Genomic DNA, 12,285 nt, shown 5'->3' on the forward strand with positions numbered 1-12,285 from the left:
TCTGAAAATATCAGCTTTTTATACCGGTTTACAAAATCTTCAAAATTAGCATACATTTCTAATAAATTAAGAATATTTATGCAAATTTTATAATAATAAACAGAAAACCATGTGTGCTTTTCTCAATATATATACACAGTGACTTAAAAAAGTATTCAACTCACCACAGGCCTCGCATGGAAACATCTACAACAAGCAGAAAGACACGAAGATGGATGCACATGTGCACAGAAGTTTAGTGCATACTATTGAGACACAAACTACACAGAGAAGAAACAGCTTTAGTAGTTGTTGACAGAAGGAGCACAGAAAAACAAAAGGCAAGAGGCATAATTGGAGCTCAAAAAAATATTCAACTGTAATACTTGAAGCATAAAATATTAGGTGTGTGTGACATCCTTAATACCTGCTTGGATCCCCTTTCCTCTTGATGATTTCCTGCAACCGTTGTGGGACTGATTTCACCAAGGTATCTCTTGTTTGTTGGGTAATCTGCCCCCATTCATCCAACAAAACGCGCTTGAGGTAATATTTGTTGATAATGTGGTGTTTCTGGATTCTTTCTTCGAAAATATGCCAGACATTCTCGATAAGATTGATGTCTTGCGATTGTGTAGTTTGTACCTCAATAGTATGCACTAAACTTCTGTGAACATATACTTCCATCTTCGTTCCTTTTCTGCTTGTTGTAGATGTTTCCATGTGAAGCCTGTGGTGAGTTGAATACTTTTTTGAGTCACTGTATATAGTATACAACCTCTGACAATAAAGTTCGGTGAATGATCCTGAATATCGAAAGTAGACGAATTCTTAATGAAACCTACCTTACTGTCCTTCGATGTAGTCCCCTCCCATGTCTATGCACCGTTGAGAACGGCTGTACATGTCCTGGAAACTTTTAGAAAAGTCTTATTTCAGGATGGTGTTCAAGACCCTCGTCACGTTCCGTTGGATGTCCGGAATATCCTCAAATCTCTGACCTTTCAAAGCGATTTTGAGGCGTGGGAAGAGAAAGAAATCTGGAGGATTCAGATCCAAATTTCTTGCAATGCATTGCTACAGAGGATGAGAGCTGGTGTGTGAGGTACGACCCTGAAACGAAACGCCAAAGCATGGAATGGCGTTCTCCTGCATCACCCCGTCGGAAGAAGGCCAAGGCGGAAAAATTGTTGTTCCCTCCGGCAGGAATTCCTTGTGGATCATGCCATCACTGTCAAAGAAAGTGATAAGCATCGTCTTGATGCGTGATTTTTACGCGCTTCTCGTCCATCGGTGTGATCCGCGGACAAAACTGGCCTAGCTCGCTCTTCTTCCGCCTTAGCAGTTCCAGGTAGAAACGGGTTTCCAAAGGAAATGGGAAGATTTCCGCCTCTACCTCCTTTGCCCCCTCGCCCCCGCTGAAATGGTTGACAGCCCGTGCTTTCAGGTCCTCCAGTCTATCTCCAATAGGACAGATAGGGGATTGGTTTCCATTTGATTCCCTTGTAAATCCTCTAAAGAACTCAAGGAAAAAAAATCTGCAGTACTTATGTTCTCTGTATTTACACAACATTTTACACGTTGTACAATATGTATGTAGTTTTATTATTTATGAAATGGAAACGTGTTACATGCGGACAATAATGTTATGCTTTCTTTATTTTTGATTTTATTTTATTTTTTCAAATATGTAATGATTAAATTACAAATATTTGCTCAGGTTCTCTCTCGCTCTCGTTTTAGTAGTTTTTCTTTTTTTAAATATACTAATCTCTTGGCCTCCAACGGATGTATTTATTTGGGCAAGAGAACGCACATTCATATTGTTGTTGGTTTGGTTTATTTTACTTCGCTTTTCTGCCAAATTTGGTTATTGCGAAAATGAGGATGATGTGATGAAATTAATGAAGGGACCTCGAACAATCTAGGCCGGGATTCGAACCCGTGATGAGGCTGCATTCTTGTTCCTGTGTTGTACTCTGCAGTGAATAATGAAAAATGTATCTCAGAACTCAAAAAGCCAAATGAACATTATTAAAGAAACTACAAAAAGTGTGTTATGTTACCTGTTTTGTTTCTGTGCACGAAGTGTACTTAAAACACCAAATCAACCAACCGTGGGGGAGTGGTTATCACAGCGTGCTAGGACGCCAGGAGTTCCGGGTTCAAACTCCAACCTGGGCATGGGTGTTCTTTGTGTTTGTCCTTTCATTAATTTATAGTATCATCTTCACAATTAACCAAATGTGATAAAAAGCGACGCTAAGTAACAAAAAACAAGTCAAATCATGGATTGATTGCTTGATTTGGTTTATTTTGCTTCGCTTTTCCGCCACTTTTGGCTAATCGCGAAGATGATACAATATAATTGATGAAGGGACACACTCAAAGAATACCCATGGCCAAGCCGAGATTCGAAACCAGGATCTCTGGCTTAGTAGTCAAATCAAATATTTTTTTTATTTTTGAATGGGGGTGGGGGTTACGTGTACTTTTTTTTAGTACTCATTCATCATTTTGCAATCTTTTCCTGTTATTGACGTTCTATTCTTAGGAATACTGAGACCTAAAGGAGGGGAAGGGTATGAGCCACACCAACCCCCCTTGAGCACGCCACTGATTGCTACCCCAAGTGTCGACGTCACCGCACGTCACTGCTTTAAATTGTAGGTCCAGTCCTGATTAGCCCACAGTCAGTGACGTGCACTGAGGAGTAGCTAGTCTAGCAGAGATAGATCAATCAATCTCACATCTCGAATTATATTCAAATCACAATATTTATTGTCTTGTTAAAGCCACCACAGCTCATATGCAACACCTTCTTTTCCACGCACTTCTCGTCCATCGGTGTTCTCCGCGGGCAAAGCAGGCTGGATACCCTAGCTCGCTCTTCTTCAGCCAGGCCAGTTTCCAGGTAGAAACGGCCGGCCCAAGGAAAAGGAAGATTTCTACCTCTACTTCCCTTGCCCCCACGCCCCCCGCTGCAATGGTTGAAAGCCCAGGCTTTCAGGTCCCCCCGTCTATCTCCTATAGGACAGATAGGGGATTGGTTTCTCATAATTTTTTTGTAAATTCTCTAAAGAACACAGGGTAAAATTTTCTGCAGTACTTATGTTCTCTGTATTTACACAACCTTTTACACGTTGTACAATATGTGTGTATGTATAATATTGGATGTAGTTTTATTATTTATAAAATGGGAACGTGTTATGTGCAGACAATAATGTTATGCTTTCTTTCTTTTTTTCTTTTTCAAATATGGAATATATAATGATTAAATTACAAATATGTGCTCAGGCTCTCTCTGACTCTCGTTTTAGTAGTGTTTTATTTAAATATACTAATATATTGGCCTGTAACAGTCATAAATACGGATGTATTTATTTGGGCAAGAGAACGCGTGTTCATATTGTTGTTGGTTTGGTTTATTTTACTTCGCTTTTCTGCCACATTTGGTTATCGCGAAAATGTGGATTGAGTGATGATATGATGAAATTGGTGAAGGGACCTCATATGAACAATCCAGGCCAGGATTCGAACCCGTGATGAGTGCGCATTCTTGTCCTATGTGTTGCAGTGAATAATGAAATAATTTGGAATGAAAAATGTATCTCAGAACTCAAAAAGTCAAATGAATATCATTGAAGAAACTACAAAAAAGTGTGTTGTGTTTTGTTTTCTGTCACCAAATCAACCAAGCGCGGGGGAGTGGTTATCACAGCGCGCTACGACACCAGGCGTTCCGGGTTCGAACCCCGACCCGGGCATGGGCGTTCCCTGTGCTCGTCCCTTCATCAGTTTCATCGTATCATCTTCACAATTAACCAAATGTGACAAAAAGCGACGCTAAGTACCAAAAATGAAATCAAATCATTGATTCATTGCTCAAATTGGTTTATTTTACTTCGCTTTTCCGCCACCTTTGGTACAACAAAATAGATGAAGGAACACACACAAAGAACACAAATGGCCAATCCGAGATTCGAACCCAGGATCTCTGGCTTAGAATCAAATCAAATAGTTTTTTTATTTTCGAATGTGGGTGGGGGTTACGTGTACTTTTTTCTAGTACTCATTCATAATTTTGCAATCTTTTCCTGTTATTGACATTCTGTTTTGAAGGAATACTGGCCCTAAAGGGAGGAGGGGTGTGACTCACACCAACCCCCCCTTGAGCACGCCACTGACTGCTACCCCAAGTGTCGACGTCACCGCACGTCACTGCCCACAGTAGACTGATTCATATCAACATTTTATTTATTTGAAAAGTCCTGAATACAGAAAAATCCATTTTACATCAGGATATCAACCGGAAAAGTAATAAACAAAATAATAAGATAATAAATAAAGCAATCATAAGCGAATCTACGTTCTTGCCAGAAGAGCACTCCGATATTCGAACCAAAAAGAACCCATTCTCTTTGATTCGAACAGATTTCTGCTGAGACCGCTGCGATTGGCTCGTTTCAACCACGTGACGTGATCTCAGAGCGGCGTGAGGATGCGACGCGATGCGATGAATCAGTGCAACAGTGTTGTCCGAGTGTCGAAGTAGGGCACGGGAGCTTGTCCAATTTTCCGTGTGCGTGCGGAATCCAGCAACGGGTGGTTTCGTTGACATGACCTACAGCTAGTTTGTCTTCAGAAGTGTCGCTTGTTTGTTTGTATGTTCCGTGTCGATAAGGAATCCTATTTTGCCAGCGAATAGTTTAGATTGGAAGGTAAATATTTTCTAATAGTATTGGTTCGCAAGAATGCCTTCGAAACAGAAGAATGTGACAAGGAGATATTAGCAACAGTGTGTTTTGGAAACTAGCTGCGGAATCTGCAAGGAAATATTACGTCTGACATCTAGCAGAAAAGGTAAGTGTATATGGAATTCAATTGGACATTTTGTTGTTTGCACGTTGTGAATTTTGAATGTTGCATATGTTAAACGTGACAAGATTCGTGGAAAGAACCATGACGTTTCTAGAAGGATAGTAAAGTGGGATTTGAACTGGTAACCTTCTATGGATTCATGTTACAAACCAGTAGCACCCAAACTTCTTTTATATACACGATTGGCCAGTAGCTATTTGAGTCGATTGGTCGCGGACCATATTACAGCTAGAGCAGGGACGTCGTTATAGAGGTAGGGGGACACAAACACTGCCCCCGACCTTTTCCACCCCACCCCCACAATTTAATTTTCATATCTTAGAGGAAGTTTTATTTCAATAGATTTTAAAAACCGCCAAATTATATATGTATTTAGAAAACTTTGCAGGCAGATAACAATCTGTATAATCTTTTTTATCTATTGCACTTGGGATATAAACGTAATTGATATGTCTCTTGCAAGTATTCGGAAAAATGATAAATGTTTAATATCTTATTTCATAAAGATTGACCCGTGACTCCACATTTCGCTGTTCATGCCATGATTGAAATATTCTCTTGTTCATGTGTGTGTGTGTGTTAGAAACTACCACTTCATATGCCACAAATTACGGCATGATTTTACAATACCGGACACTTACCCAATTTCTTTCATATTTCGCACGAGCGCCAAATTTTAACTGCAGATTCGTGATTAGGAGGCCTAAATTATTGAGTATGTGAAATATTGTTCGAATCCCGGCCTGGGCATGGGTGTTCTTTGTGAGTGTCCCTTCATCAATTTCATCATATTATTTGTCATTCCCATCTTCGTGATTAGCCAAAAGTGGCAGAAAAGCGAAGTGAAATAAAGCAAATCAACCAATCAATAGGCAGTTTTACCGACTTGGAGATATGCTGGTAGGAGTAACTGTTATATAACATATGGTTATATCTAACGTCACGTATTTGCAGTTTTCTCTACACACTTCTCTAAAAGTATTAAACCAAGCCTTCCTAACATACTCACACCACGTCATATACCCTGGTATCTGGTAAGGCTGCTGAGTTTTGCAGACTAACTGGGCTCTGGCGTCTGGATGGACCCATGGCCAGTATCATCCTCTCTGTTGTGTGCTGTCCACATATGTTTGTGATTGTGGCTTCGTCTATTTCATCTTATTATTCATTCACATCTTCGCAATTAGCTAAAAGTGGCAGAAACGCGAAGTGAAATAAACTAAATCAACTAAACTAACCTACTCACGCGGTGAGTAGAAAATAGCGGTGGGCCGATATGGATTTTTAGTGACAACTATAGATTTGCAAACTAAGTATTGTTGCTTTGTCGCTTTTAGTTGTACCATTAGGTTAGCGGCGATGTAGAAGATAAGAGAGTAGCTGTTGTAGGTTGAAGGTTTGCTAAAAGTCCTATAAGTCTTTGGGAAGGGTCATTGAAGTTTAGATTTCAGTGGGCGGTCACCGCTTTGTTCATGAGGGGCGGGGGAGGGGCATCGCCATATACATCCACGTTAATTGTAATTGTTGCTGTAGATTTAGACGTCTGGAGGGTGTGATCGGATAAATGTATAGAGACGATCGCTTTTAATACGATTAGTAGAAGATCGTCATTTTCTCTTTCGTTAATTTATAATTATTGGTAGGTCTGGACTTCCCAGGAGCCCCCTTTACCTATTCCCAGCAAATAAGACGAACTAAATAAATGCCCTTTTAGCCGAAATATGAATTTTGTATGGTATTCAGATTCATATTAAAACTGTGACTGCTCCCACCGGAAAATGTTCTGTGCCTCCCCACTCACTTCTTGTCTGGCTCCGGCTCTTGGTATCGGTAGCCATTGTCAAAATCCCCCCCCCCATCTCTCTGTCTGTTTCGGTTATTTTACGCCCTTTTCTACCTCTGGGGTTAATCGCGCCGATGAGAAGGAATGATGAAATTATATACCCATGCCTTCCTTGCCCAGGGTTCGAATCTGGAAGCTCTGGCTTAGTAGCATTTGCTTGGCGTGATTAAAATCACGATATATTCACCCGCCGTGGCTCATTGCTGGGCTTGACTCCATGATATTCCGAATGTGAGTGGGGCATCTTGACCACTCGTTTGGAATTGTACTGTTTTTGCCGGTTTGACTGTCACATTTTATGGGCCCAAGAATTATGTGCAGCTTCACCCCTTCCCTTCGTTACGCAAAGAGTCTCTCCCTGAGAACCACTTTTTAAATTGTGGAGCGGAACCAGAGGGTCATGTGTTCGAATCCTTGTTTTGTTTGTGGCTGTCCTCTCATCCATTTCATCAGTTGTCCTTATCATTGCGATTAACCTCGATAGGTAGGAAAGTGACCTACAACTGTGGTACAAGGTACATAAAAAAATGAAAAATTGAGATGATAACAGACCAATTTACTGACAGGCAATAGAAAGAGAGATAACTTACTTGTACACGTACTGATTTCAGGTTCGAATCCCAGCCGAGGCATGGTTGGGTGTTCATGCACGTCGTTCATCCCACCATAGCAATTTAATTGCTACGTTTCAAGTACAATCAGTTGAACTGTTAGGAATGGCGGAGCTGGATTACACAAGAACACTAGGGCTGGACCCTGTGGCAGTGTTGCCACATGAAGGGAAATTTCCCTTTTGCAGGGAAATTCGGACCGAAATTTTAGCCAAAAGGGAAAGTTAATTTTGAATTTCATATCGACATTTTTATGTTATTTATTTATTTTCCTATTCCTACTTGTTTCTGTTCCTTTAAGTTATTGTACGTTGCTTTTATGCATCTTTGGATAAATAGTAACGATGAGGTCATGAGGATTAACGAATAAATGGATTCCCCTGGGACATCTGGTCAGGAAGTGAGAAACTGAAATGTGAAAAAAAAATTAAATATTTTTTATTCAAAGGAATACTTAACTACGTACTACTACTGCTTCCACCACCACCACTAATAATGCTGCTGCTATTAATACTACTATAAATATAATATAATTTAATTAGGTGAAGGGGAAAATGGTGCATACAGGGAAATTTTGCCCCTTGGAAAGGGAAATTGTGCCCTCATATTGTGGCAACACTGCCCTGTGGCCGAGTGGTTTGTACATCGCGCTGCGACATCAAGGGTCCCGGGTTCGAATCCCGCTCGGGCTTGGTTTTTTGTGAATGTCCATTCATCAATTTCATCAATCATCCCATCTTCGCAAATTAGCCAAGAGGGACAAAACACGAAGTAAAATAAACTAAATCAATCAATCAACCTTTGCGTATGTGGGATTTCATTTTCTCACGGTAAAAATACGTTGGATGGAAACCGAGTAAGGTTTGTGGATGTGGTAAAGCTTTAACAGGGCTGGTTCATATTTCCATGTCTTGATCGTGTGCCCAAGGGCCAAAAGGCTACGACACTCCTGTCCCTGGTAACTGTAAAACAAAACAGACAGTTGCTTTGGCTTGTAGCCTACTTTTCCGTAGTCGGTGTTGCTTTATGCAGTACCGGTCGGTACCTCTGGCGTCATTGTACGTTTGTTCTTCCAGCAGGTGTTTGTCTGTACATGGCAGGTACTGTACTCACACAAGAGGCTTCTAACCATTTCTGGAGTGCCTGACCTTTGGTTCGGACAGGACCAGGCGAATTTTGGAGGCTAGCCTCACCTTGGGAGTCTTGTCTCTGAATGAGATACAATGTTGCCAACGCAGGAAGACGAAATTTTGAAGTCTGACAATATTTGACTATAGTAGCAGTTCTGACAACTTCGAAAGAGATTTAATGGAAAGGTTTGAAAGCATAAACAAAAACCGGTGCAAAAAGGCGTCCCGAAAGCATTTTGCGGACCATGAATTAATTTATTAAAAACCGGCAACCCTAGATGTGAGCGGGAGATGTTGGTGTACACGGCCCGGGGTTTGATTTCCTGTGCAGAGATTTCAGTGGTTCGGACTCCATTTTAAAGGTAGATCTAAACACAATTTGCCTGTCTTATCATATCAATTTAAATAATGTCCAGGAACCTTTTTTCTGGCTCAATTTCAATACGGTCCAGGAACATTTTTTCGGGATCAATTTAAATGCGGTCCATGAACATTTTTTCCAGATCAGTTTCAATAGGGTCCAAGTTCTATATTGAAATGAAACAATACGCAACTTGGACCGAATTTAAATTGTGCGAGGAAAAAGGCTCCGGTCTTGTTACGGAATCCAATAGAACGTATGTGTTCCTGGATCTTTAACAATGACAGGGTTGTTAAAGGCCCGGAATTGTAAATTGGTTCTAGACCATAAAGAACCTTTTTATGTTTAAAGTACGTATTTCAATTCGGTCCAGGAACCTTTTTTCAATGAAAGAATACGCAACTTGTACCGAATTTAAATTATGAGAGGAAAAAAGTTCGAGTCTTGCAGTGAAACCCCATAGAACCCATTAGAATTTATGCGTTCCTGCACCTTTAACAACCCTGTTTTAGGGCCTCCCCGATGGCGGAGTGGTATCTTCGGCACCTTGCAATCAAGTGGTCTCGGGTTCGATACCCGGTGGAGGCGCATAGTGGTTCGGAATCGGATCCCACTTTAAACTGTAGGTGCACTCCCGATTAGCCATACTGTGCATAAAGTGGACTTAAAACACCAACGCAATCAATAACTGAAATATTCTTAAATGCGCTATTTTTTAGATGAGAAATGCAAACTATGAATTTTTAATTATTTTAATGAGTTTTTCTTTGTTTCCTCATTTCAAAATTGGTTGGATGTAAATATCAAACATGGCATTAAAAAGGACTGGTAATTACAAGTAGGGTTAGTGTGTAAGTTGCTCTCAGAAATGCTGGAATCAAGTCGTCGTGTGCTTGGGGGGGGGGGAAGTGCCTTGCTCCCCTCCCTGGAAAAAAATATCTTGGGGCCAGTCATGCTTCTTCGCGATGGAGATATGAGAGCATTGCAGCTGGTGACATTGCGAGAAATCTGGAACAGGTTCGAAGCCTGTTGCGAGGGAACATCCATTAGGCCTCTCTCGTGCAAAGCCCGTTAGTTTCCATCTGCCGCAGGGGAGCGAAGCAGCCGTAACGGAATATAAAAGCTAAATATTCCCAGAAAATCTTGCCGCCTGCTAAACTTGCTCTACATACTGCCTGTCCATGCATCCTCCTCAACCGTTCCCAAGGAGCCGTGCAATGCAAAATAAAAAAATCTTTCCTACTATCCGTATTTAATTTTCTTTCTTTCTTTTTTAGTGAAGGTTAACATTTTCCGAACTAACTTTCAGAAGCGTGAATTTGAATTAATTAATATTACGCTGTATGAATAACATTTACACCGGCATCATATAAAGTAAACAACATGATTGAATGAATGAATTGATTTATTTTGCTTGTGAATTAAAATACATATTTTGATATTTTTTCAAAAGTTGAATATAGGAACATGAATGCACTCATATAATAAAAATAATGAAGAATAATAAGTAGGGAGCGGAAGTTGATGAAATGTCATCTTTTTTCTGACATCTCGGACACGATGCCCATTAAATATACACAATATTACACTTGGTCTACAACCCAAAAAAGGTAATTTTAAAATGTGTTTTTTTGCACTTTTTGCCAATTTTCAGGTTTTAGGTCATTTCCCCCGATTTTTGGCATTTTCCCGTCATTTTTTGCAATATTGGGTGTATTGTTTCGTCATATTTTGTCACTTCTTTCATTTTGGTAATATTCTTGAGTCTGGCTGACAACAGAAGAAGATTCTCGTTTGAGAACCTCCGAAAGACAATGGTGGTGTATTGCAACTCTCTGTAAGTTCAGTGGAAAAAATTGTTAAATATTTAGAAAGTGCTTGTATGATGCTTCAAAAATTTCTGATGTTAAAAATTACTTTTCCGACGTACTTTTTCCTGAGGGGCCGTGTCTAGGAACCCTTTCCCGGATGCATCCCTGATTTTGGATTCCCTATTTTTTATACAATTTGTTAAATTTCTAAACAAAAATTGTCTTACGTGGATCGTGATAATTTCTTCTTCTTTACAGTGCCACAGAAACACACCACACTACATCACCAGGCAAAGATGCGGGAAATTAATGCATTTCACACCAATTCATTCAGTGTATATGACTTTTTCATTAAATTGTTTTAAAATCATTGGGTTGTTTCCATGGAAATCCTCGTTGCATATTTTAATTGAATTTGGTGTTTTTTTAAAGCAAGATTGCATTTTGTTTAATTTCCTTTTCATTTCAATTTTTAACCTGAAATTAACAAATTTAATGGTAATTTTTTCCATTTTTACGTCATTTTCCCTCATTTTGTAGGACATTCTATATGTCATATACCTATATTATTTAGGTCATCAACTTCCGCTCCCTAATAATTTTTTGTTAGTAGGGGCACACTGTTATATACAATGAGATTGTTTGGGGTGTAAGGGATGACCCTTTCTGAAGGCATCCAAATGTCAACCTCCCTTACACGTAGTATATCTTGGACTGCATTTTGTTGACTAACGAGGCTCAGACGTCTGAATTCACAGTCAGTATAATCAATCTGTGTGGCTTGTGTTGTGTCGCCCATATATCTTTGTGATTGTCTTTTCATCCATTGGATCTCATCACCATTTTCCTCATCTTTGAAATTAGTCAAAAGTGGCAGAAAAGCGAAGTAAAATAAAACTATTTAACTAATAGCAAAATATTCACAATGCGATTGTTTAAAAGGGGAATATATTATTGATTAATTGTGAACAATAGTGCAAATGTATAATATGATAGTACAAATGAAATCATTAACATCAACATTATTATTAACGGTTGCCCACCTTCGGCGCAGCTCTGGTCTCCAAAACCCCTTTCTAGTTGAAAATCTACCTCGAATCTCGATACGAGCCTGCTGTATAATAGGAGACACACAAGCCCAACCCTGTGATACAGTGAGATCCATGTGTATTACCTTGCAAATTGTCCGTCACCATGTTCTTGCACTTCATTTGACTCAAGAAGAGCTTCAAGAATTAAAGGAAATCTCAAAACAAGCTGTTGACAACTTCTGCACCAACATACATAAAAAAAAAATCTCTCTTTAAAACACACAGGATGTAAGAGAAAAAAAATGAAAATAGTCATGGACAATTTGCCGAGCGATACTAGTGGATCTCACTGTACGCTTGGAAGTAAATTTATCCGGCAATTAAAACACACTTTTCTTTCAAACAAAAGCGTGTCAATGATGCTTACAACGCCCTCAACTTGCCCCGTCGTCACTTCCTGGGACCACCTGGCGAATCTACCTACTGATCCCGTGCCCTGTCGCTGGTAACTCTGGAAGCGAAAGAAAATAAGAAACAGTTAAATTAGCACTTGGCGCAGGTAACGGTGCCTCCTTAACAACAAGACGCTACCACTCGCTTCTCCCACAAACGTGACCTTTTCTGCAGAGTAAGGAATG

At 39.9% G+C, this 12,285-nt stretch overlaps 1 protein-coding gene across 1 annotated transcript in view; it reads left to right on the forward strand.

Annotated features, from left to right (window-relative positions):
* Positions 1-4,515: 4,515 nt before the first annotated feature.
* The window catches only part of LOC146000442 (SH2 domain-containing protein 4B-like), a 159,021-nt gene continuing 151,251 nt past the window's right edge, over positions 4,516-12,285 (forward strand). The window contains exon 1 of the mRNA XM_083138080.1: positions 4,516-4,842. The gene's annotated coding sequence lies outside the window, so the exon portion shown is untranslated. The remainder of the gene's footprint in view (positions 4,843-12,285) is intronic.

The sequence above is a fragment of the Lepisma saccharinum genome, chromosome 16, assembly GCF_977018435.1.
Source record: "Lepisma saccharinum chromosome 16, izLepSacc3.1, whole genome shotgun sequence".
In the NCBI taxonomy this organism is placed as follows: Eukaryota; Metazoa; Arthropoda; class Insecta; order Zygentoma; family Lepismatidae; genus Lepisma; species Lepisma saccharinum.